The following is a 22081-nucleotide window of genomic DNA, read 5'->3' on the forward strand; positions in this document are numbered from 1 at the left end:
TCTCCATTCCCAGTTCAGTGTGTTGTCACTCGCTCACTCTCTCTCTCTCCATTCCCCGTACAGTGTGGTATCACCCGCTCCCTCTCTCTCTCTCCATTCCCCGTTCAGTGTGTTATCACTCGCTCCCTCTCTCTCTCCATTCCCAGTTCATGGTGTTATCACTCGCTCCCTCTCTCTCTCTCCATTCCCAGTTCAGTGTGTTATCACTCACTCCCCCTCTCTCTCCATTCCCAGTTCAGTGTGTTATCACTCGCTCCCTCTCTCACTCTCCATTCCCAGTTCAGTGTGTTGTCACTCGCTCACTCTCTCTCTCTCCATTCCCCGTACAGTGTGGTATCACCCGCTCCCTCTCTCTCTCTCCATTCCCCGTTCAGAGTGTTATCACTCGCTCCCTCTCTCTCTCTCCATTCCCCGTTCAGTGTGTTATCACTCGCTCCCTCTCTCTCTCTCCATTCCCAGTTCAGTGTGTTGTCACTCGCTCACTCTCTCTCTCTCCATTCCCCGTTCAGTGTGGTATCACCCGCTCCCTCTCTCTCTCTCCATTCCCAGTTCAGTGTGTTGTCATTCGCTCCGTCTCTCTCTCCATTCCCAGTTCAGTGTGTTGTCACTCGCTCCCTCTCTCTCTCCATTCCCCGTTCAGTGTGTTATCACTCGCTCCCTCTCTCTCTCTCCATTCCCAGTTCAGTGTGTTGTCCCTCGCTCCCTCTCTCTCTCTCCATTCCCAGTTCAGTGTGTTGTCACTCACTCCCCCTCTCTCTCCGTTCCCAGTTCATGGTGTTATCACTCGCTCCCTCTCTCTCCCTCCATTCCCAGTTCAGTGTGTTATCACTCGCTCCCTCTCTCTCTCTCCATTCCCAGTTCAGTGTGTTGTCACTCGCTCCCTCTCTCTCTCTCCATTCCCAGTTCAGTGTGTTATCACTCATTCCCCCTCTCTCTCCATTCCCAGTTCAGTGTGTTATCACTCACTCCCCCTCTCTTTCTCCATTCCCAGTTCAGTAAGTTGTCACTCGCTCCCTCTCTCTCCCTCCATTCCCAGTTCAGTGTGTTGTCACTCGCTTCTCCTCTCTCTCCATTCCCAGTTCAGTGTGTTATCACTCGCTTCCCCCCTCTCTCCCTCCATTCCCAGTTCAGTGTGTTGTAACTCGCTTCCCCTCTCTCTCCATTCCCCGTTTAGTGTGTTGTCACTCGCTTCCCCTCTCTCTCCCTCCATTCCCAGTTCAGTGTGTTGTAACTCGCTTCCCCTCTCTCTCTCTCCATTCCCAGTTCAGTGTGTTGTCACTCACTTCCCCTCTCCCTCTCCATTCCCAGTTCAGTGTGTTGTCACTCGCTCCCTCTCTCTCTCTCCATTCCCCGTTCAGTGTGTTATCACTCGCTCCCTCTCTCTCTCTCTCCATTCCCAGTTCAGTAAGTTGTCACTCGCTCCCTCTCTCTCTCTCTCCATTCCCAGTTCAGTAAGTTGTCACTCGCTCCCTCTCTCTCTCCATTCCCAGTTCAGTGTGTTGTCACTCGCTCCCTCTCTCTCTCCATTCCCAGTTCAGTGTGTTGTCACTCGCTCCGTCTCTCTCTCCATTCCCAGTTCAGTAAGTTGTCACTCGCTCCCTCTCTCTCTCTCCATTCCCAGTTCAGTCTGTTGTCACACACTCCCTCTCTCTCTCCATTCCCAGTTCAGTGTGTTGTCACTCGCTCCCTCTCTCTCTCTCCATTCCCAGTTCAGTGTGTTGTCACTCACTCCCCCTCTCTCTCTCCATTCCCAGTTCAGTGTGTTATCACTCGCTCCCCCTCTCTCTCCATTCCCAGTTCAGTGTGTTATCACTCGCTCCCTCTCTCTCTCTCCATTCCCAGCTCAGTGTGTTATCACTCACTCCCCCTCTCCCTCTCCATTCCCAGTTCAGTGTGTTGTTATTCGCTCCCTCTCTCTCTCTATTCCCAGTTCAGTGTATTGTCACTCGCTCCCTCTCTCTCTCTCTCCATTCCCAGTTCAGTGTGTTATCACTCGCTCCCTCTCCCTCTCCATTCCCAGTTCAGTGTGTTATCACTCACTCCCCCTGTCTCTCCGTTCCCAGTTCTTGGTGTTATCACTCGCTCCCTCTCTCTCTCTCCATTCCCAGTTCAGTGTGTTATCACTCACTCCCCCTCTCTCACTGTTCCCAGTTCAGTGTGTTATCACACACTCCCTCTCTCTCTCTCCATTCCCAGTTCAGTGTGTTGTCACTCACTCCGTCTCTCTCTCCATTCCCAGTTCAGTGTGTTATCACACACTCCCTCTCTCTCTCTCCATTCCCAGTTCAGTGTGTTATCACTCGCTCCCTCTCTCTCTCCATTCCCAGTTCAGTGTGTTGTCACTCGCTCCCCCTCTCTCTCTCCATTCCCAGTTCAGTGTGTTGTCACTCGTTCCCGCTCTCTCTCACTCTCTCTCCATTCCCCGTTCAGTGTGTTGTCACTCGCTCCGTGTCTCTCTCCATTCCCAGTTCATTGTGTTGTCACTCGCTCTCTCTCTGTCTCTCCATTCCCCGTTCAGTGTGTTATCACCCGCTCCCTCTCTCTCTCTCCATTCCCAGTTCAGTGTGTTATCACTCACTCCCTGTCTCTCTCCATTCCCAGTTCAGTGTGTTGTCACTCACTCCCCCTCTCCCTCTCCATTCCCAGTTGAGTGTGTTATCACTCGCTCCCTCTCTCTCTCTCCATTCCCAGTTCAGTGTGTTGTCACTCGCTCCGTCTCTCTCTCCATTCCCAGTTCAGTGTGTTATCACTCGCTCCCTCTCTCTCTCTCCATTCCCAGTTCAGTGTGTTGTCACTCGCTCACTCTCTCTCTCTCCATTCCCCGTACAGTGTGTTATCACTCGCTCCCTCTCTCTCTCCATTCCCAGTTCATGGTGTTATCACTCGCTCCCTCTCTCTCTCTCCATTCCCAGTTCAGTGTGTTATCACTCACTCCCCCTCTCTCTCCATTCCCAGTTCAGTGTGTTATCACTCGCTCCCTCTCTCACTCTCCATTCCCAGTTCAGTGTGTTATCACTCACTCCCCCTCTCTCTCCATTCCCAGTTCAGTGTGTTATCACTCGCTCCCTCTCTCACTCTCCATTCCCAGTTCAGTGTGTTGTCACTCGCTCACTCTCTCTCACTCCATTCCCCGTACAGTGTGGTATCACCCGCTCCCTCTCTCTCTCTCCATTCCCCGTTCAGAGGGTTATCACTCGCTCCCTCTCTCTCTCTCCATTCCCCGTTCAGTGTGTTATCACTCGCTCCCTCTCTCTCTCTCCATTCCCAGTTCAGTGTGTTGTCACTCGCTCACTCTCTCTCTCTCCATTCCCCGTTCAGTGTGGTATCACCCGCTCCCTCTCTCTCTCTCCATTCCCAGTTCAGTGTGTTGTCACTCGCTCCGTCTCTCTCTCCATTCCCAGTTCAGTGTGTTGTCACTCGCTCCCTCTCTCTCCATTCCCCGTTCAGTGTGTTATCACTCGCTCCCTCTCTCTCTCTCCATTCCCAGTTCAGTGTGTTGTCCCTCGCTCCCTCTCTCTCTCTCCATTCCCAGTTCAGTGTGTTGTCACTCACTCCCCCTCTCTCTCCGTTCCCAGTTCATGGTGTTATCACTCGCTCCCTCTCTCTCCCTCCATTCCCAGTTCAGTGTGTTATCACTCGCTCCCTCTCTCTCTCTCCATTCCCAGTTCAGTGTGTTGTCACTCGCTCCCTCTCTCTCTCTCCATTCCCAGTTCAGTGTGTTATCACTCACTCCCCCTCTCTCTCCATTCCCAGTTCAGTGTGTTATCACTCACTACCCCTCTCTTTCTCCATTCCCAGTTCAGTAAGTTGTCACTCGCTCCCTCTCTCTCCCTCCATTCCCAGTTCAGTGTGTTGTCACTCGCTTCTCCTCTCTCTCCATTCCCAGTTCAGTGTGTTATCACTCGCTTCCCCCCTCTCTCCCTCCATTCCCAGTTCAGTGTGTTGTAACTCGCTTCCCCTCTCTCTCCATTCCCCGTTTAGTGTGTTGTCACTCGCTTCCCCTCTCTCTCCCTCCATTCCCAGTTCAGTGTGTTGTAACTCGCTTCCCCTCTCTCTCTCTCCATTCCCAGTTCAGTGTGTTGTCACTCACTTCCCCTCTCCCTCTCCATTCCCAGTTCAGTGTGTTGTCACTCGCTCCCTCTCTCTCTCTCCATTCCCCGTTCAGTGTGTTATCACTCGCTCCCTCTCTCTCTCTCTCCATTCCCAGTTCAGTAAGTTGTCACTCGCTCCCTCTCTCTCTCTCTCCATTCCCAGTTCAGTAAGTTGTCACTCGCTCCCTCTCTCTCTCCATTCCCAGTTCAGTGTGTTGTCACTCGCTCCCCCTCTCTCTCTCCATTCCCAGTTCAGTGTGTTGTCACTCGCTCCGTCTCTCTCTCCATTCCCAGTTCAGTAAGTTGTCACTCGCTCCCTCTCTCTCTCTCCATTCCCAGTTCAGTCTGTTGTCACACACTCCCTCTCTCTCTCCATTCCCAGTTCAGTGTGTTGTCACTCGCTCCCTCTCTCTCTCTCCATTCCCCGTTCAGTCTGTTGTCACACACTCCCTCTCTCTCTCTCCATTCCCAGTTCAGTGTGTTATCACTCGCTCCCTCTCTCTCTCTCCATTCCCAGTTCAGTGTGTTGTCACTCGCTCCGTCTCTCTCTCCATTCCCAGTTCAGTGTGTTGTCACTCGCTCCGTCTCTCTCTCCATTCCCAGTTCAGTGTGTTGTCACTCACTCCCTCTCTCTCTCAACATTCCCCGTTCCGTGTGTTATCACCCGCTCCCTCTCTCTCTCTCCATTCCCAGTTCAGTGTGTTATCACTCACTCCCTGTCTCTCTCCATTCCCAGTTCAGTGTGTTGTCACTCACTCCCCCTCTCCCTCTCCATTCCCAGTTGAGTGTGTTATCACTCGCTCCCTCTCTCTCTCTCCATTCCCAGTTCAGTGTGTTGTCACTCGCTCCGTCTCTCTCTCCATTCCCAGTTCAGTGTGTTATCACTCGCTCCCTCTCTCTCTCTCCATTCCCAGTTCAGTGTGTTATCACTCGCTCACTCTCTCTCTCTCCATTCCCCGTACAGTGTGGTATCACCCGCTCCCTCTCTCTCTCTCCATTCCCCGTTCAGTGTGTTATCACTCGCTCCCTCTCTCTCTCCATTCCCAGTTCATGGTGTTATCACTCGCTCCCTCTCTCTCTCTCCATTCCCAGTTCAGTGTGTTATCACTCACTCCCCCTCTCTCTCCATTCCCCGTTCAGTGTGTTATCACTCGCTCCCTCTCTCTCTCTCCATTCCCCGTTCAGTGTGTTATCACTCGCTCCCTCTCTCTCTCTCCATTCCCAGTTCAGTGTGTTGTCACTCGCTCACTCTCTCTCTCTCCATTCCCCGTTCAGTGTGGTATCACCCGCTCCCTCTCTCTCTCTCCATTCCCAGTTCAGTGTGTTGTCACTCGCTCCGTCTCTCTCTCCATTCCCAGTTCAGTGTGTTGTCACTCGCTCCCTCTCTCTCTCCATTCCCCGTTCAGTGTGTTATCACTCGCTCCCTCTCTCTCTCTCCATTCCCAGTTCAGTGTGTTGTCCCTCGCTCCCTCTCTCTCTCTCCATTCCCAGTTCAGTGTGTTGTCACTCACTCCCCCTCTCTCTCCGTTCACAGTTCATGGTGTTTTCACTCGCTCCCTCTCTCTCCCTCCATTCCCAGTTCAGTGTGTTATCACTCGCTCCCTCTCTCTCTCTCCATTCCCAGTTCAGTGTGTTGTCACTCGCTCCCTCTCTCTCTCTCCATTCCCAGTTCAGTGTGTTATCACTCACTCCCCCTCTCTCTCCATTCCCAGTTCAGTGTGTTATCACTCACTCCCCCTCTCTTTCTCCATTCCCAGTTCAGTAAGTTGTCACTCGCTCCCTCTCTCTCCCTCCATTCCCAGTTCAGTGTGTTGTCACTCGCTTCTCCTCTCTCTCCATTCCCAGTTCAGTGTGTTATCACTCGCTTCCCCTCTCTCTCCCTCCATTCCCAGTTCAGTGTGTTGTAACTCGCTTCCCCTCTCTCTCCATTCCCCGTTTAGTGTGTTGTCACTCGCTTCCCCTCTCTCTCCCTCCATTCCCAGTTCAGTGTGTTGTAACTCGCTTCCCCTCTCTCTCTCTCCATTCCCAGTTCAGTGTGTTGTCACTCACTTCCCCTCTCCCTCTCCATTCCCAGTTCAGTGTGTTGTCACTCGCTCCCTCTCTCTCTCTCCATTCCCCGTTCAGTGTGTTATCACTCGCTCCCTCTCTCTCTCTCTCCATTCCCAGTTCAGTAAGTTGTCACTCGCTCCCTCTCTCTCTCTCTCCATTCCCAGTTCAGTAAGTTGTCACTCGCTCCCTCTCTCTCTCTCCATTCCCAGTTCAGTGTGTTATCACTCACTCCCTGTCTCTCTCCATTCCCAGTTCAGTGTGTTGTCACTCACTCCCCCTCTCCCTCTCCATTCCCAGTTGAGTGTGTTATCACTCGCTCCCTCTCTCTCTCTCCATTCCCAGTTCAGTGTGTTGTCACTCGCTCCGTCTCTCTCTCCATTCCCAGTTCAGTGTGTTATCACTCGCTCCCTCTCTCTCTCTCCATTCCCAGTTCAGTGTGTTGTCACTCGCTCACTCTCTCTCTCTCCATTCCCCGTACAGTGTGGTATCACCCGCTCCCTCTCTCTCTCTCCATTCCCCGTTCAGTGTGTTGTCACTCGCTCCCTCTCTCTCTCCATTCCCAGTTCAGTGTGTTGTCACTCGCTCACTCTCTCTCTCTCCATTCCCCGTACAGTGTGGTATCACCCGCTCCCTCTCTCTCTCTCCATTCCCCGTTCAGTGTGTTGTCACTCGCTCCGTCTCTCTCTCCATTCCCAGTTCAGTGTGTTATCACTCGCTCCCTCTCTCACTCTCCATTCCCAGTTCAGTGTGTTGTCACTCGCTCACTCTCTCTCTCTCCATTCCCCGTACAGTGTGGTATCACCCGCTCCCTCTCTCTCTCTCCATTCCCCGTTCAGTGTGTTATCACTCGCTCCCTCTCTCTCTCCATTCCCAGTTCATGGTGTTATCACTCGCTCCCTCTCTCTCTCTCCATTCCCAGTTCAGTGTGTTATCACTCACTCCCCCTCTCTCTCCATTCCCAGTTCAGTGTGTTATCACTCGCTCCCTCTCTCACTCTCCATTCCCAGTTCAGTGTGTTGTCACTCGCTCACTCTCTCTCTCTCCATTCCCCGTACAGTGTGGTATCACCCGCTCCCTCTCTCTCTCTCCATTCCCAGTTCAGTGTGTTGTCACTCGCTCCGTCTCTCTCTCCATTCCCAGTTCAGTGTGTTGTCACTCGCTCCCTCTCTCTCCATTCCCCGTTCAGTGTGTTATCACTCGCTCCCTCTCTCTCTCTCCATTCCCAGTTCAGTGTGTTGTCCCTCGCTCCCTCTCTCTCTCTCCATTCCCAGTTCAGTGTGTTGTCACTCACTCCCCCTCTCTCTCCGTTCCCAGTTCATGGTGTTATCACTCGCTCCCTCTCTCTCTCTCCATTCCCAGTTCAGTGTGTTGTCACTCGCTCCCTCTCTCTCTCTCCATTCCCCATTCAGTGTGTTATCACTCACTCCCCCTCTCTTTCTCCATTCCCAGTTCAGTAAGTTGTCACTCGCTCCCTCTCTCTCCCTCCATTCCCAGTTCAGTGTGTTGTCACTCGCTTCTCCTCTCTCTCCATTCCCAGTTCAGTGTGTTATCACTCGATTCCCCCCTCTCTCCCTCCATTCCCAGTTCAGTGTGTTGTAACTCGCTTCCCCTCTCTCTCCATTCCCCGTTTAGTGTGTTGTCACTCGCTTCCCCTCTCTCTCCCTCCATTCCCAGTTCAGTGTGTTGTAACTCGCTTCCCCTCTCTCTCTCTCCATTCCCAGTTCAGTGTGTTGTCACTCACTTCCCCTCTCCCTCTCCATTCCCAGTTCAGTGTGTTGTCACTCGCTCCCTCTCTCTCTCTCCATTCCCCGTTCAGTGTGTTATCACTCGCTCCCTCTCTCTCTCTCTCCATTCCCAGTTCAGTAAGTTGTCACTCGCTCCCTCTCTCTCTCTCCATTCCCAGTTCAGTAAGTTGTCACTCGCTCCCTCTCTCTCTCCATTCCCAGTTCAGTGTGTTGTCACTCGCTCCCCCTCTCTCTCCATTCCCAGTTCAGTGTGTTATCACTCGATTCCCCCCTCTCTCCCTCCATTCCCAGTTCAGTGTGTTGTAACTCGCTTCCCCTCTCTCTCCATTCCCCGTTTAGTGTGTTGTCACTCGCTTCCCCTCTCTCTCCCTCCATTCCCAGTTCAGTGTGTTGTAACTCGCTTCCCCTCTCTCTCTCTCCATTCCCAGTTCAGTGTGTTGTCACTCACTTCCCCTCTCCCTCTCCATTCCCAGTTCAGTGTGTTGTCACTCGCTCCCTCTCTCTCTCTCCATTCCCCGTTCAGTGTGTTATCACTCGCTCCCTCTCTCTCTCTCTCCATTCCCAGTTCAGTAAGTTGTCACTCGCTCCCTCTCTCTCTCTCCATTCCCAGTTCAGTAAGTTGTCACTCGCTCCCTCTCTCTCTCCATTCCCAGTTCAGTGTGTTGTCACTCGCTCCCCCTCTCTCTCTCCATTCCCAGTTCAGTGTGTTGTCACTCGCTCCATCTCTCTCTCCATTCCCAGTTCAGTAAGTTGTCACTCGCTCCCTCTCTCTCTCTCCATTCCCAGTTCAGTCTGTTGTCACACACTCCCTCTCTCTCTCCATTCCCAGTTCAGTGTGTTGTCACTCGCTCCCTCTCTCTCTCTCCATTCCCCGTTCAGTCTGTTGTCACACACTCCCTCTCTCTCTCTCCATTCCCAGTTCAGTGTGTTATCACTCGCTCCCTCTCTCTCTCTCCATTCCCAGTTCAGTGTGTTGTCACTCGCTCCGTCTCTCTCTCCATTCCCAGTTCAGTGTGTTGTCACTCGCTCCGTCTCTCTCTCCATTCCCAGTTCAGTGTGTTGTCACTCACTCCCTCTCTCTCTCAACATTCCCCGTTCCGTGTGTTATCACCCGCTCCCTCTCTCTCTCTCCATTCCCAGTTCAGTGTGTTATCACTCACTCCCTGTCTCTCTCCATTCCCAGTTCAGTGTGTTGTCACTCACTCCCCCTCTCCCTCTCCATTCCCAGTTGAGTGTGTTATCACTCGCTCCCTCTCTCTCTCTCCATTCCCAGTTCAGTGTGTTGTCACTCGCTCCGTCTCTCTCTCCATTCCCAGTTCAGTGTGTTATCACTCGCTCCCTCTCTCTCTCTCCATTCCCAGTTCAGTGTGTTATCACTCGCTCACTCTCTCTCTCTCCATTCCCCGTACAGTGTGGTATCACCCGCTCCCTCTCTCTCTCTCCATTCCCCGTTCAGTGTGTTGTCACTCGCTCCCTCTCTCTCTCCATTCCCAGTTCATGGTGTTATCACTCGCTCCCTCTCTCTCTCTCCATTCCCAGTTCAGTGTGTTATCACTCACTCCCCCTCTCTCTCCATTCCCAGTTCAGTGTGTTGTCACTCGCTCACTCTCTCTCTCTCCATTCCCCGTACAGTGTGGTATCACCCGCTCCCTCTCTCTCTCTCCATTCCCCGTTCAGTGTGTTATCACTCGCTCCCTCTCTCTCTCTCCATTCCCAGTTCAGTGTGTTGTCACTCGCTCACTCTCTCTCTCTCCATTCCCCGTTCAGTGTGGTATCACCCGCTCCCTCTCTCTCTCTCCATTCCCAGTTCAGTGTGTTGTCACTCGCTCCGTCTCTCTCTCCATTCCCAGTTCAGTGTGTTGTCACTCGCTCCCTCTCTCTCTCCATTCCCCGTTCAGTGTGTTATCACTCGCTCCCTCTCTCTCTCTCCATTCCCAGTTCAGTGTGTTGTCCCTCGCTCCCTCTCTCTCTCTCCATTCCCAGTTCAGTGTGTTGTCACTCACTCCCCCTCTCTCTCCGTTCACAGTTCATGGTGTTATCACTCGCTCCCTCTCTCTCCCTCCATTCCCAGTTCAGTGTGTTGTCACTCGCTTCTCCTCTCTCTCCATTCCCAGTTCAGTGTGTTATCACTCGCTTCCCCTCTCTCTCCCTCCATTCCCAGTTCAGTGTGTTGTAACTCGCTTCCCCTCTCTCTCCATTCCCCGTTTAGTGTGTTGTCACTCGCTTCCCCTCTCTCTCCCTCCATTCCCAGTTCAGTGTGTTGTAACTCGCTTCCCCTCTCTCTCTCTCCATTCCCAGTTCAGTGTGTTGTCACTCACTTCCCCTCTCCCTCTCCATTCCCAGTTCAGTGTGTTGTCACTCGCTCCCTCTCTCTCTCTCCATTCCCCGTTCAGTGTGTTATCACTCGCTCCCTCTCTCTCTCTCTCCATTCCCAGTTCAGTAAGTTGTCACTCGCTCCCTCTCTCTCTCTCTCCATTCCCAGTTCAGTAAGTTGTCACTCGCTCCCTCTCTCTCTCCATTCCCAGTTCAGTGTGTTGTCACTCGCTCCCCCTCTCTCTCTCCATTCCCAGTTCAGTGTGTTGTCACTCGCTCCGTCTCTCTCTCCATTCCCAGTTCAGTAAGTTGTCACTCGCTCCCTCTCTCTCTCTCCATTCCCAGTTCAGTCTGTTGTCACACACTCCCTCTCTCTCTCCATTCCCAGTTCAGTGTGTTGTCACTCGCTCCCTCTCTCTCTCTCCATTCCCCGTTCAGTCTGTTGTCACACACTCCCTCTCTCTCTCTCCATTCCCAGTTCAGTGTGTTATCACTCGCTCCCTCTCTCTCTCTCCATTCCCAGTTCAGTGTGTTGTCACTCGCTCCGTCTCTCTCTCCATTCCCAGTTCAGTGTGTTGTCACTCGCTCCGTCTCTCTCTCCATTCCCCGTTCAGTGTGTTATCACTCGCTCCCTCTCTCTCTCTCCATTCCCAGTTCAGTGTGTTGTCACTCGCTCCGTCTCTCTCTCCATTCCCAGTTCAGTGTGTTGTCACTCACTCCCTCTCTCTCTCAACATTCCCCGTTCAGTGTGTTATCACCCGCTCCCTCTCTCTCTCTCCATTCCCAGTTCAGTGTGTTATCACTCACTCCCTGTCTCTCTCCATTTCCAGTTCAGTGTGTTGTCACTCACTCCCCCTCTCCCTCTCCATTCCCAGTTGAGTGTGTTATCACTCGCTCCCTCTCTCTCTCTCCATTCCCAGTTCAGTGTGTTGTCACTCGCTCCGTCTCTCTCTCCATTCCCAGTTCAGTGTGTTATCACTCGCTCCCTCTCTCTCTCTCTATTCCCAGTTCAGTGTGTTATCACTCGCTCACTCTCTCTCTCTCCATTCCCCGTACAGTGTGGTATCACCCGCTCCCTCTCTCTCTCTCCATTCCCCGTTCAGTGTGTTATCACTCGCTCCCTCTCTCTCTCCATTCCCAGTTCATGGTGTTATCACTCGCTCCCTCTCTCTCTCTCCATTCCCAGTTCAGTGTGTTATCACTCACTCCCCCTCTCTCTCCATTCCCCGTTCAGTGTGTTATCACTCGCTCCCTCTCTCTCTCTCCATTCCCCGTTCAGTGTGTTATCACTCGCTCCCTCTCTCTCTCCATTCCCAGTTCATGGTGTTATCACTCGCTCCCTCTCTCTCTCTCCATTCCCAGTTCAGTGTGTTATCACTCACTCCCCCTCTCTCTCCATTCCCCGTTCAGTGTGTTATCACTCGCTCCCTCTCTCTCTCTCCATTCCCAGTTCAGTGTGTTATCACTCGCTCCCTCTCTCTCTCTCCATTCCCAGTTCAGTGTGTTGTCACTCGCTCACTCTCTCTCTCTCCATTCCCCGTTCAGTGTGGTATCACCCGCTCCCTCTCTCTCTCTCCATTCCCAGTTCAGTGTGTTGTCACTCGCTCCGTCTCTCTCTCCATTCCCAGTTCAGTGTGTTGTCACTCGCTCCCTCTCTCTCTCCATTCCCCGTTCAGTGTGTTATCACTCGCTCCCTCTCTCTCTCTCCATTCCCAGTTCAGTGTGTTGTCCCTCGCTCCCTCTCTCTCTCTCCATTCCCAGTTCAGTGTGTTGTCACTCACTCCCCCTCTCTCTCCGTTCACAGTTCATGGTGTTATCACTCGCTCCCTCTCTCTCCCTCCATTCCCAGTTCAGTGTGTTATCACTCGCTCCCTCTCTCTCTCTCCATTCCCAGTTCAGTGTGTTGTCACTCGCTCCCTCTCTCTCTCTCCATTCCCAGTTCAGTGTGTTATCACTCACTCCCCCTCTCTCTCCATTCCCAGTTCAGTGTGTTATCACTCACTCCCCCTCTCTTTCTCCATTCCCAGTTCAGTAAGTTGTCACTCGCTCCCTCTCTCTCCCTCCATTCCCAGTTCAGTGTGTTGTCACTCGCTTCTCCTCTCTCTCCATTCCCAGTTCAGTGTGTTATCACTCGCTTCCCCTCTCTCTCCCTCCATTCCCAGTTCAGTGTGTTGTAACTCGCTTCCCCTCTCTCTCTCCATTCCCCGTTTAGTGTGTTGTCACTCGCTTCCCCTCTCTCTCCCTCCATTCCCAGTTCAGTGTGTTGTAACTCGCTTCCCCTCTCTCTCTCTCCATTCCCAGTTCAGTGTGTTGTCACTCACTTCCCCTCTCCCTCTCCATTCCCAGTTCAGTGTGTTGTCACTCGCTCCCTCTCTCTCTCTCCATTCCCCGTTCAGTGTGTTATCACTCGCTCCCTCTCTCTCTCTCTCCATTCCCAGTTCAGTAAGTTGTCACTCGCTCCCTCTCTCTCTCTCTCCATTCCCAGTTCAGTAAGTTGTCACTCGCTCCCTCTCTCTCTCTCCATTCCCAGTTCAGTGTGTTATCACTCACTCCCTGTCTCTCTCCATTCCCAGTTCAGTGTGTTGTCACTCACTCCCCCTCTCCCTCTCCATTCCCAGTTGAGTGTGTTATCACTCGCTCCCTCTCTCTCTCTCCATTCCCAGTTCAGTGTGTTGTCACTCGCTCCGTCTCTCTCTCCATTCCCAGTTCAGTGTGTTATCACTCGCTCCCTCTCTCTCTCTCCATTCCCAGTTCAGTGTGTTGTCACTCGCTCACTCTCTCTCTCTCCATTCCCCGTACAGTGTGGTATCACCCGCTCCCTCTCTCTCTCTCCATTCCCCGTTCAGTGTGTTATCACTCGCTCCCTCTCTCTCTCCATTCCCAGTTCATGGTGTTATCACTCGCTCCCTCTCTCTCTCTCCATTCCCAGTTCAGTGTGTTATCACTCACTCCCCCTCTCTCTCCATTCCCAGTTCAGTGTGTTATCACTCGCTCCCTCTCTCACTCTCCATTCCCAGTTCAGTGTGTTGTCACTCGCTCACTCTCTCTCTCTCCATTCCCCGTACAGTGTGGTATCACCCGCTCCCTCTCTCTCTCTCCATTCCCAGTTCAGTGTGTTGTCACTCGCTCCGTCTCTCTCTCCATTCCCAGTTCAGTGTGTTGTCACTCGCTCCCTCTCTCTCCATTCCCCGTTCAGTGTGTTATCACTCGCTCCCTCTCTCTCTCTCCATTCCCAGTTCAGTGTGTTGTCCCTCGCTCCCTCTCTCTCTCTCCATTCCCAGTTCAGTGTGTTGTCACTCACTCCCCCTCTCTCTCCGTTCCCAGTTCATGGTGTTATCACTCGCTCCCTCTCTCTCTCTCCATTCCCAGTTCAGTGTGTTGTCACTCGCTCCCTCTCTCTCTCTCCATTCCCCATTCAGTGTGTTATCACTCACTCCCCCTCTCTTTCTCCATTCCCAGTTCAGTAAGTTGTCACTCGCTCCCTCTCTCTCCCTCCATTCCCAGTTCAGTGTGTTGTCACTCGCTTCTCCTCTCTCTCCATTCCCAGTTCAGTGTGTTATCACTCGATTCCCCCCTCTCTCCCTCCATTCCCAGTTCAGTGTGTTGTAACTCGCTTCCCCTCTCTCTCCATTCCCCGTTTAGTGTGTTGTCACTCGCTTCCCCTCTCCCTCTCCATTCCCAGTTCAGTGTGTTGTCACTCGCTCCCTCTCTCTCTCTCCATTCCCAGTTCAGTGTGTTGTCACTCACTTCCCCTCTCCCTCTCCATTCCCAGTTCAGTGTGTTGTCACTCGCTCCCTCTCTCTCTCTCCATTCCCCGTTCAGTGTGTTATCACTCGCTCCCTCTCTCTCTCTCTCCATTCCCAGTTCAGTAAGTTGTCACTCGCTCCCTCTCTCTCTCTCCATTCCCAGTTCAGTAAGTTGTCACTCGCTCCCTCTCTCTCTCCATTCCCAGTTCAGTGTGTTGTCACTCGCTCCCCCTCTCTCTCCATTCCCAGTTCAGTGTGTTATCACTCGATTCCCCCCTCTCTCCCTCCATTCCCAGTTCAGTGTGTTGTAACTCGCTTCCCCTCTCTCTCCATTCCCCGTTTAGTGTGTTGTCACTCGCTTCCCCTCTCTCTCCCTCCATTCCCAGTTCAGTGTGTTGTAACTCGCTTCCCCTCTCTCTCTCTCCATTCCCAGTTCAGTGTGTTGTCACTCACTTCCCCTCTCCCTCTCCATTCCCAGTTCAGTGTGTTGTCACTCGCTCCCTCTCTCTCTCTCCATTCCCCGTTCAGTGTGTTATCACTCGCTCCCTCTCTCTCTCTCTCCATTCCCAGTTCAGTAAGTTGTCACTCGCTCCCTCTCTCTCTCTCCATTCCCAGTTCAGTAAGTTGTCACTCGCTCCCTCTCTCTCTCCATTCCCAGTTCAGTGTGTTGTCACTCGCTCCCCCTCTCTCTCTCCATTCCCAGTTCAGTGTGTTGTCACTCGCTCCGTCTCTCTCTCCATTCCCAGTTCAGTAAGTTGTCACTCGCTCCCTCTCTCTCTCTCCATTCCCAGTTCAGTCTGTTGTCACACACTCCCTCTCTCTCTCCATTCCCAGTTCAGTGTGTTGTCACTCGCTCCCTCTCTCTCTCTCCATTCCCCGTTCAGTCTGTTGTCACACACTCCCTCTCTCTCTCTCCATTCCCAGTTCAGTGTGTTATCACTCGCTCCCTCTCTCTCTCTCCATTCCCAGTTCAGTGTGTTGTCACTCGCTCCGTCTCTCTCTCCATTCCCAGTTCAGTGTGTTGTCACTCGCTCCGTCTCTCTCTCCATTCCCAGTTCAGTGTGTTGTCACTCACTCCCTCTCTCTCTCAACATTCCCCGTTCCGTGTGTTATCACCCGCTCCCTCTCTCTCTCTCCATTCCCAGTTCAGTGTGTTATCACTCACTCCCTGTCTCTCTCCATTCCCAGTTCAGTGTGTTGTCACTCACTCCCCCTCTCCCTCTCCATTCCCAGTTGAGTGTGTTATCACTCGCTCCCTCTCTCTCTCTCCATTCCCAGTTCAGTGTGTTGTCACTCGCTCCGTCTCTCTCTCCATTCCCAGTTCAGTGTGTTATCACTCGCTCCCTCTCTCTCTCTCCATTCCCAGTTCAGTGTGTTATCACTCGCTCACTCTCTCTCTCTCCATTCCCCGTACAGTGTGGTATCACCCGCTCCCTCTCTCTCTCTCCATTCCCCGTTCAGTGTGTTGTCACTCGCTCCCTCTCTCTCTCCATTCCCAGTTCATGGTGTTATCACTCGCTCCCTCTCTCTCTCTCCATTCCCAGTTCAGTGTGTTATCACTCACTCCCCCTCTCTCTCCATTCCCAGTTCAGTGTGTTGTCACTCGCTCACTCTCTCTCTCTCCATTCCCCGTACAGTGTGGTATCACCCGCTCCCTCTCTCTCTCTCCATTCCCCGTTCAGTGTGTTATCACTCGCTCCCTCTCTCTCTCTCCATTCCCAGTTCAGTGTGTTGTCACTCGCTCACTCTCTCTCTCTCCATTCCCCGTTCAGTGTGGTATCACCCGCTCCCTCTCTCTCTCTCCATTCCCAGTTCAGTGTGTTGTCACTCGCTCCGTCTCTCTCTCCATTCCCAGTTCAGTGTGTTGTCACTCGCTCCCTCTCTCTCTCCATTCCCCGTTCAGTGTGTTATCACTCGCTCCCTCTCTCTCTCTCCATTCCCAGTTCAGTGTGTTGTCCCTCGCTCCCTCTCTCTCTCTCCATTCCCAGTTCAGTGTGTTGTCACTCACTCCCCCTCTCTCTCCGTTCACAGTTCATGGTGTTATCACTCGCTCCCTCTCTCTCCCTCCATTCCCAGTTCAGTGTGTTGTCACTCGCTTCTCCTCTCTCTCCATTCCCAGTTCAGTGTGTTATCACTCGCTTCCCCTCTCTCTCCCTCCATTCCCAGTTCAGTGTGTTGTAACTCGCTTCCCCTCTCTCTCCATTCCCCGTTTAGTGTGTTGTCACTCGCTTCCCCTCTCTCTCCCTCCATTCCCAGTTCAGTGTGTTGTAACTCGCTTCCCCTCTCTCTCTCTCCATTCCCAGTTCAGTGTGTTGTCACTCACTTCCCCTCTCCCTCTCCATTCCCAGTTCAGTGTGTTGTCACTCGCTCCCTCTCTCTCTCTCCATTCCCCGTTCAGTGTGTTATCACTCGCTCCCTCTCTCTCTCTCTCCATTCCCAGTTCAGTAAGTTGTCACTCGCTCCCTCTCTCTCTCTCTCCATTCCCAGTTCAGTAAGTTGTCACTCGCTCCCTCTCTCTCTCCATTCCCAGTTCAGTGTGTTGTCACTCGCTCCCCCTCTCTCTCTCCATTCCCAGTTCAGTGTGTTGTCACTCGCTCCGTCTCTCTCTCCATTCCCAGTTCAGTAAGTTGTCACTCGCTCCCTCTCTCTCTCTCCATTCCCAGTTCAGTCTGTTGTCACACACTCCCTCTCTCTCTCCATTCCCAGTTCAGTGTGTTGTCACTCGCTCCCTCTCTCTCTCTCCATTCCCCGTTCAGTCTGTTGTCACACACTCCCTCTCTCTCTCTCCATTCCCAGTTCAGTGTGTTATCACTCGCTCCCTCTCTCTCTCTCCATTCCCCATTCAGTGTGTTGTCACTCGCTCCGTCTCTCTCTCCATTCCCAGTTCAGTGTGTTGTCACTCGCTCCGTCTCTCTCTCCATTCCCAGTTCAGTGTGTTGTCACTCACTCCCTCTCTCTCTCAACATTCCCCGTTCCGTGTGTTATCACCCGCTCCCTCTCTCTCTCTCCATTCCCAGTTCAGTGTGTTATCACTCACTCCCTGTCTCTCTCCATTCCCAGTTCAGTGTGTTGTCACTCACTCCCCCTCTCCCTCTCCATTCCCAGTTGAGTGTGTTATCACTCGCTCCCTCTCTCTCTCTCCATTCCCAGTTCAGTGTGTTGTCACTCGCTCCGTCTCTCTCTCCATTCCCAGTTCAGTGTGTTATCACTCGCTCCCTCTCTCTCTCTCCATTCCCAGTTCAGTGTGTTATCACTCGCTCACTCTCTCTCTCTCCATTCCCCGTACAGTGTGTTGTCACTCGCTCCCTCTCTCTCTCCATTCCCAGTTCATGGTGTTATCACTCGCTCCCTCTCTCTCTCTCCATTCCCAGTTCAGTGTGTTATCACTCACTCCCCCTCTCTCTCCATTCCCAGTTCAGTGTGTTATCACTCGCTCCCTCTCTCACTCTCCATTCCCAGTTCAGTGTGTTGTCACTCGCTCACTCTCTCTCTCTCCATTCCCCGTACAGTGTGGTATCACCCGCTCCCTCTCTCTCTCTCCATTCCCCGTTCAGTGTGTTATCACTCGCTCCCTCTCTCTCTCTCCATTCCCCGTTCAGTGTGTTATCACTCACTCCCTGTCTCTCTCTCCATTCCCAGTTCAGTGTGTTGTCACTCGCTCCCTCTCTCTCTCTCCATTCCCAGTTCAGTGTGTTGTCACTCGCTCACTCTCTCTCTCTCCATTCCCCGTTCAGTGTGGTATCACCCGCTCCCTCTCTCTCTCTCCATTCCCAGTTCAGTGTGTTGTCACTCGCTCCGTCTCTCTCTCCATTCCCAGTTCAGTGTGTTGTCACTCGCTCCCTCTCTCTCTCCATTCCCCGTTCAGTGTGTTATCACTCGCTCCCTCTCTCTCTCTCCATTCCCAGTTCAGTGTGTTGTCCCTCGCTCCCTCTCTCTCTCTCCATTCCCAGTTCAGTGTGTTGTCACTCACTCCCCCTCTCTCTCCGTTCACAGTTCATGGTGTTATCACTCGCTCCCTCTCTCTCCCTCCATTCCCAGTTCAGTGTGTTGTCACTCGCTTCTCCTCTCTCTCCATTCCCAGTTCAGTGTGTTATCACTCGCTTCCCCTCTCTCTCCCTCCATTCCCAGTTCAGTGTGTTGTAACTCGCTTCCCCTCTCTCTCCATTCCCCGTTTAGTGTGTTGTCACTCGCTTCCCCTCTCTCTCCCTCCATTCCCAGTTCAGTGTGTTGTAACTCGCTTCCCCTCTCTCTCTCTCCATTCCCAGTTCAGTGTGTTGTCACTCACTTCCCCTCTCCCTCTCCATTCCCAGTTCAGTGTGTTGTCACTCGCTCCCTCTCTCTCTCTCCATTCCCCGTTCAGTGTGTTATCACTCGCTCCCTCTCTCTCTCTCTCCATTCCCAGTTCAGTAAGTTGTCACTCGCTCCCTCTCTCTCTCTCTCCATTCCCAGTTCAGTAAGTTGTCACTCGCTCCCTCTCTCTCTCCATTCCCAGTTCAGTGTGTTGTCACTCGCTCCCCCTCTCTCTCTCCATTCCCAGTTCAGTGTGTTGTCACTCGCTCCGTCTCTCTCTCCATTCCCAGTTCAGTAAGTTGTCACTCGCTCCCTCTCTCTCTCTCCATTCCCAGTTCAGTCTGTTGTCACACACTCCCTCTCTCTCTCCATTCCCAGTTCAGTGTGTTGTCACTCGCTCCCTCTCTCTCTCTCCATTCCCCGTTCAGTCTGTTGTCACACACTCCCTCTCTCTCTCTCCATTCCCAGTTCAGTGTGTTATCACTCGCTCCCTCTCTCTCTCTCCATTCCCAGTTCAGTGTGTTGTCACTCGCTCCGTCTCTCTCTCCATTCCCAGTTCAGTGTGTTGTCACTCGCTCCGTCTCTCTCTCCATTCCCCGTTCAGTGTGTTATCACTCGCTCCCTCTCTCTCTCTCCATTCCCAGTTCAGTGTGTTGTCACTCGCTCCGTCTCTCTCTCCATTCCCAGTTCAGTGTGTTGTCACTCACTCCCTCTCTCTCTCAACATTCCCCGTTCAGTGTGTTATCACCCGCTCCCTCTCTCTCTCTCCATTCCCAGTTCAGTGTGTTATCACTCACTCCCTGTCTCTCTCCATTCCCAGTTCAGTGTGTTGTCACTCACTCCCCCTCTCCCTCTCCATTCCCAGTTGAGTGTGTTATCACTCGCTCCCTCTCTCTCTCTCCATTCCCAGTTCAGTGTGTTGTCACTCGCTCCGTCTCTCTCTCCATTCCCAGTTCAGTGTGTTATCACTCGCTCCCTCTCTCTCTCTCTATTCCCAGTTCAGTGTGTTATCACTCGCTCACTCTCTCTCTCTCCATTCCCCGTACAGTGTGGTATCACCCGCTCCCTCTCTCTCTCTCCATTCCCCGTTCAGTGTGTTATCACTCGCTCCCTCTCTCTCTCCATTCCCAGTTCATGGTGTTATCACTCGCTCCCTCTCTCTCTCTCCATTCCCAGTTCAGTGTGTTATCACTCACTCCCCCTCTCTCTCCATTCCCAGTTCAGTGTGTTATCACTCGCTCCCTCTCTCACTCTCCATTCCCAGTTCAGTGTGTTGTCACTCGCTCACTCTCTCTCTCTCCATTCCCCGTACAGTGTGGTATCACCCGCTCCCTCTCTCTCTCTCCATTCCCCGTTCAGTGTGTTATCACTCGCTCCCTCTCTCTCTCTCCATTCCCCGTTCAGTGTGTTATCACTCGCTCCCTCTCTCTCTCTCCATTCCCAGTTCAGTGTGTTGTCACTCGCTCACTCTCTCTCTCTCCATTCCCCGTTCAGTGTGGTATCACCCGCTCCCTCTCTCTCTCTCCATTCCCAGTTCAGTGTGTTGTCACTCGCTCCGTCTCTCTCTCCATTCCCAGTTCAGTGTGTTGTCACTCGCTCCCTCTCTCTCTCCATTCCCCGTTCAGTGTGTTATCACTCGCTCCCTCTCTCTCTCTCCATTCCCAGTTCAGTGTGTTGTCCCTCGCTCCCTCTCTCTCTCTCCATTCCCAGTTCAGTGTGTTGTCACTCACTCCCCCTCTCTCTCCGTTCACAGTTCATGGTGTTATCACTCGCTCCCTCTCTCTCCCTCCATTCCCAGTTCAGTGTGTTATCACTCGCTCCCTCTCTCTCTCTCCATTCCCAGTTCAGTGTGTTGTCACTCGCTCCCTCTCTCTCTCTCCATTCCCAGTTCAGTGTGTTATCACTCACTCCCCCTCTCTCTCCATTCCCAGTTCAGTGTGTTATCACTCACTCCCCCTCTCTTTCTCCATTCCCAGTTCAGTAAGTTGTCACTCGCTCCCTCTCTCTCCCTCCATTCCCAGTTCAGTGTGTTGTCACTCGCTTCTCCTCTCTCTCCATTCCCAGTTCAGTGTGTTATCACTCGCTTCCCCTCTCTCTCCCTCCATTCCCAGTTCAGTGTGTTGTAACTCGCTTCCCCTCTCTCTCCATTCCCCGTTTAGTGTGTTGTCACTCGCTTCCCCTCTCTCTCCCTCCATTCCCAGTTCAGTGTGTTGTAACTCGCTTCCCCTCTCTCTCTCTCCATTCCCAGTTCAGTGTGTTGTCACTCACTTCCCCTCTCCCTCTCCATTCCCAGTTCAGTGTGTTGTCACTCGCTCCCTCTCTCTCTCTCCATTCCCCGTTCAGTGTGTTATCACTCGCTCCCTCTCTCTCTCTCTCCATTCCCAGTTCAGTAAGTTGTCACTCGCTCCCTCTCTCTCTCTCTCCATTCCCAGTTCAGTAAGTTGTCACTCGCTCCCTCTCTCTCTCTCCATTCCCAGTTCAGTGTGTTATCACTCACTCCCCCTCTCTCTCCATTTCCAGTTCAGTGTGTTGTCACTCGCTCCCCCTCTCTCTCCATTCCCAGTTCAGTGTGTTGTCACTCGCTCCCCCTCTCTCTCCATTCCCAGTTCAGTGTGTTGTAACTCGCTTCCCTTCTCTCTCTCTCCATTCCCAGTTCAGTGTGTTGTAACTCGCTTCCCTTCTCTCTCTCTCCATTCCCAGTTCAGTGTGTTGTCACTCGCTTCCCTTCTCTCTCTCTCCATTCCCCGTTCAGTGTGTTGTCACTCGCTCCCTCTCTCTCTCTCCATTCCCCGTTCAGTGTGTTATCACTCGCTCCCCCTCTCTCTCCATTTCCAGTTCAGTGTGTTGTCACTCGCTCCCCCTCTCTCTCCATTCCCAGTTCAGTGTGTTGTCACTCGCTCCCCCTCTCTCTCCATTCCCAGTTCAGTGTGTTGTAACTCGCTTCCCTTCTCTCTCTCTCCATTCCCAGTTCAGTGTGTTGTAACTCGCTTCCCTTCTCTCTCTCTCCATTCCCAGTTCAGTGTGTTGTAACTCGCTTCCCTTCTCTCTTTCTCCATTCCCCGTTCAGTGTGTTGTCACTCACTCCCCGTCTCCCTCTCCATTCCCATTTCAGTGTGTTGTCACTCCCTGTCTCTGTCTCTCTATTCCCAGTTCAGTGGGTTGTCACACACTCCCTCTCTCTTTCTCCATTCCCCGTTCAGTGTGTTGTCACTCGCTCTCTCTCTCTCTCTCTCCATTCCCCATTCAGTGTGTTCTCACTCTCTCTCTCTCTCTCTCTCCATTCCCCGTTCAGTGTGTTCTCACTCTCTCCCTCTCTCTCTCTCCATTCCCAGTTCAGTCTGTTGTCACTCACTCACTCTCTCCCTCTCCATTCCCAGTTCAGTGGGTTGTCACTTACTCACTCTCTCTCTCTCCATTCCCCGTTCAGTGTGTGTCAATTGCTCCCTCTCCCTCTCCATTCCCAGTTCAGTGTGTTGTCACTCACTCACTCTCTCTCTCTCCATTCCCAGTTCAGTGTGTTGTCACTCGCTCCCTCACTCTCTCTCCATTCCCAGTTCAGTGTGTTGTCACTCGCTCCGTCTCTCTCTCCATTCCCAGTTCAGTGTGTTATCACTCGCTCCCTCTCTCTCTCTCTATTCCCAGTTCAGTGTGTTATCACTCGCTCACTCTCTCTCTCTCCATTCCCCGTACAGTGTGGTATCACCCGCTCCCTCTCTCTCTCTCCATTCCCCGTTCAGTGTGTTATCACTCGCTCCCTCTCTCTCTCCATTCCCAGTTCATGGTGTTATCACTCGCTCCCTCTCTCTCTCTCCATTCCCAGTTCAGTGTGTTATCACTCACTCCCCCT

General features: G+C 52.7%; 1 protein-coding gene across 1 annotated transcript in view; it reads left to right on the forward strand.

Moving 5' to 3' along the window:
- Positions 1-22081, forward strand: part of LOC122546986 (cyclin-dependent kinase 17-like) — a 571330-nt gene that overhangs the window by 245734 nt on the left and 303515 nt on the right. The window lies entirely within an intron of this gene.

This window comes from Chiloscyllium plagiosum, unplaced genomic scaffold (genome assembly GCF_037043375.1).
Source record: "Chiloscyllium plagiosum isolate Xiang-an unplaced genomic scaffold, Cpla_swu_hap1 HiC_scaffold_14, whole genome shotgun sequence".
Taxonomy (NCBI): Eukaryota; Metazoa; Chordata; class Chondrichthyes; order Orectolobiformes; family Hemiscylliidae; genus Chiloscyllium; species Chiloscyllium plagiosum.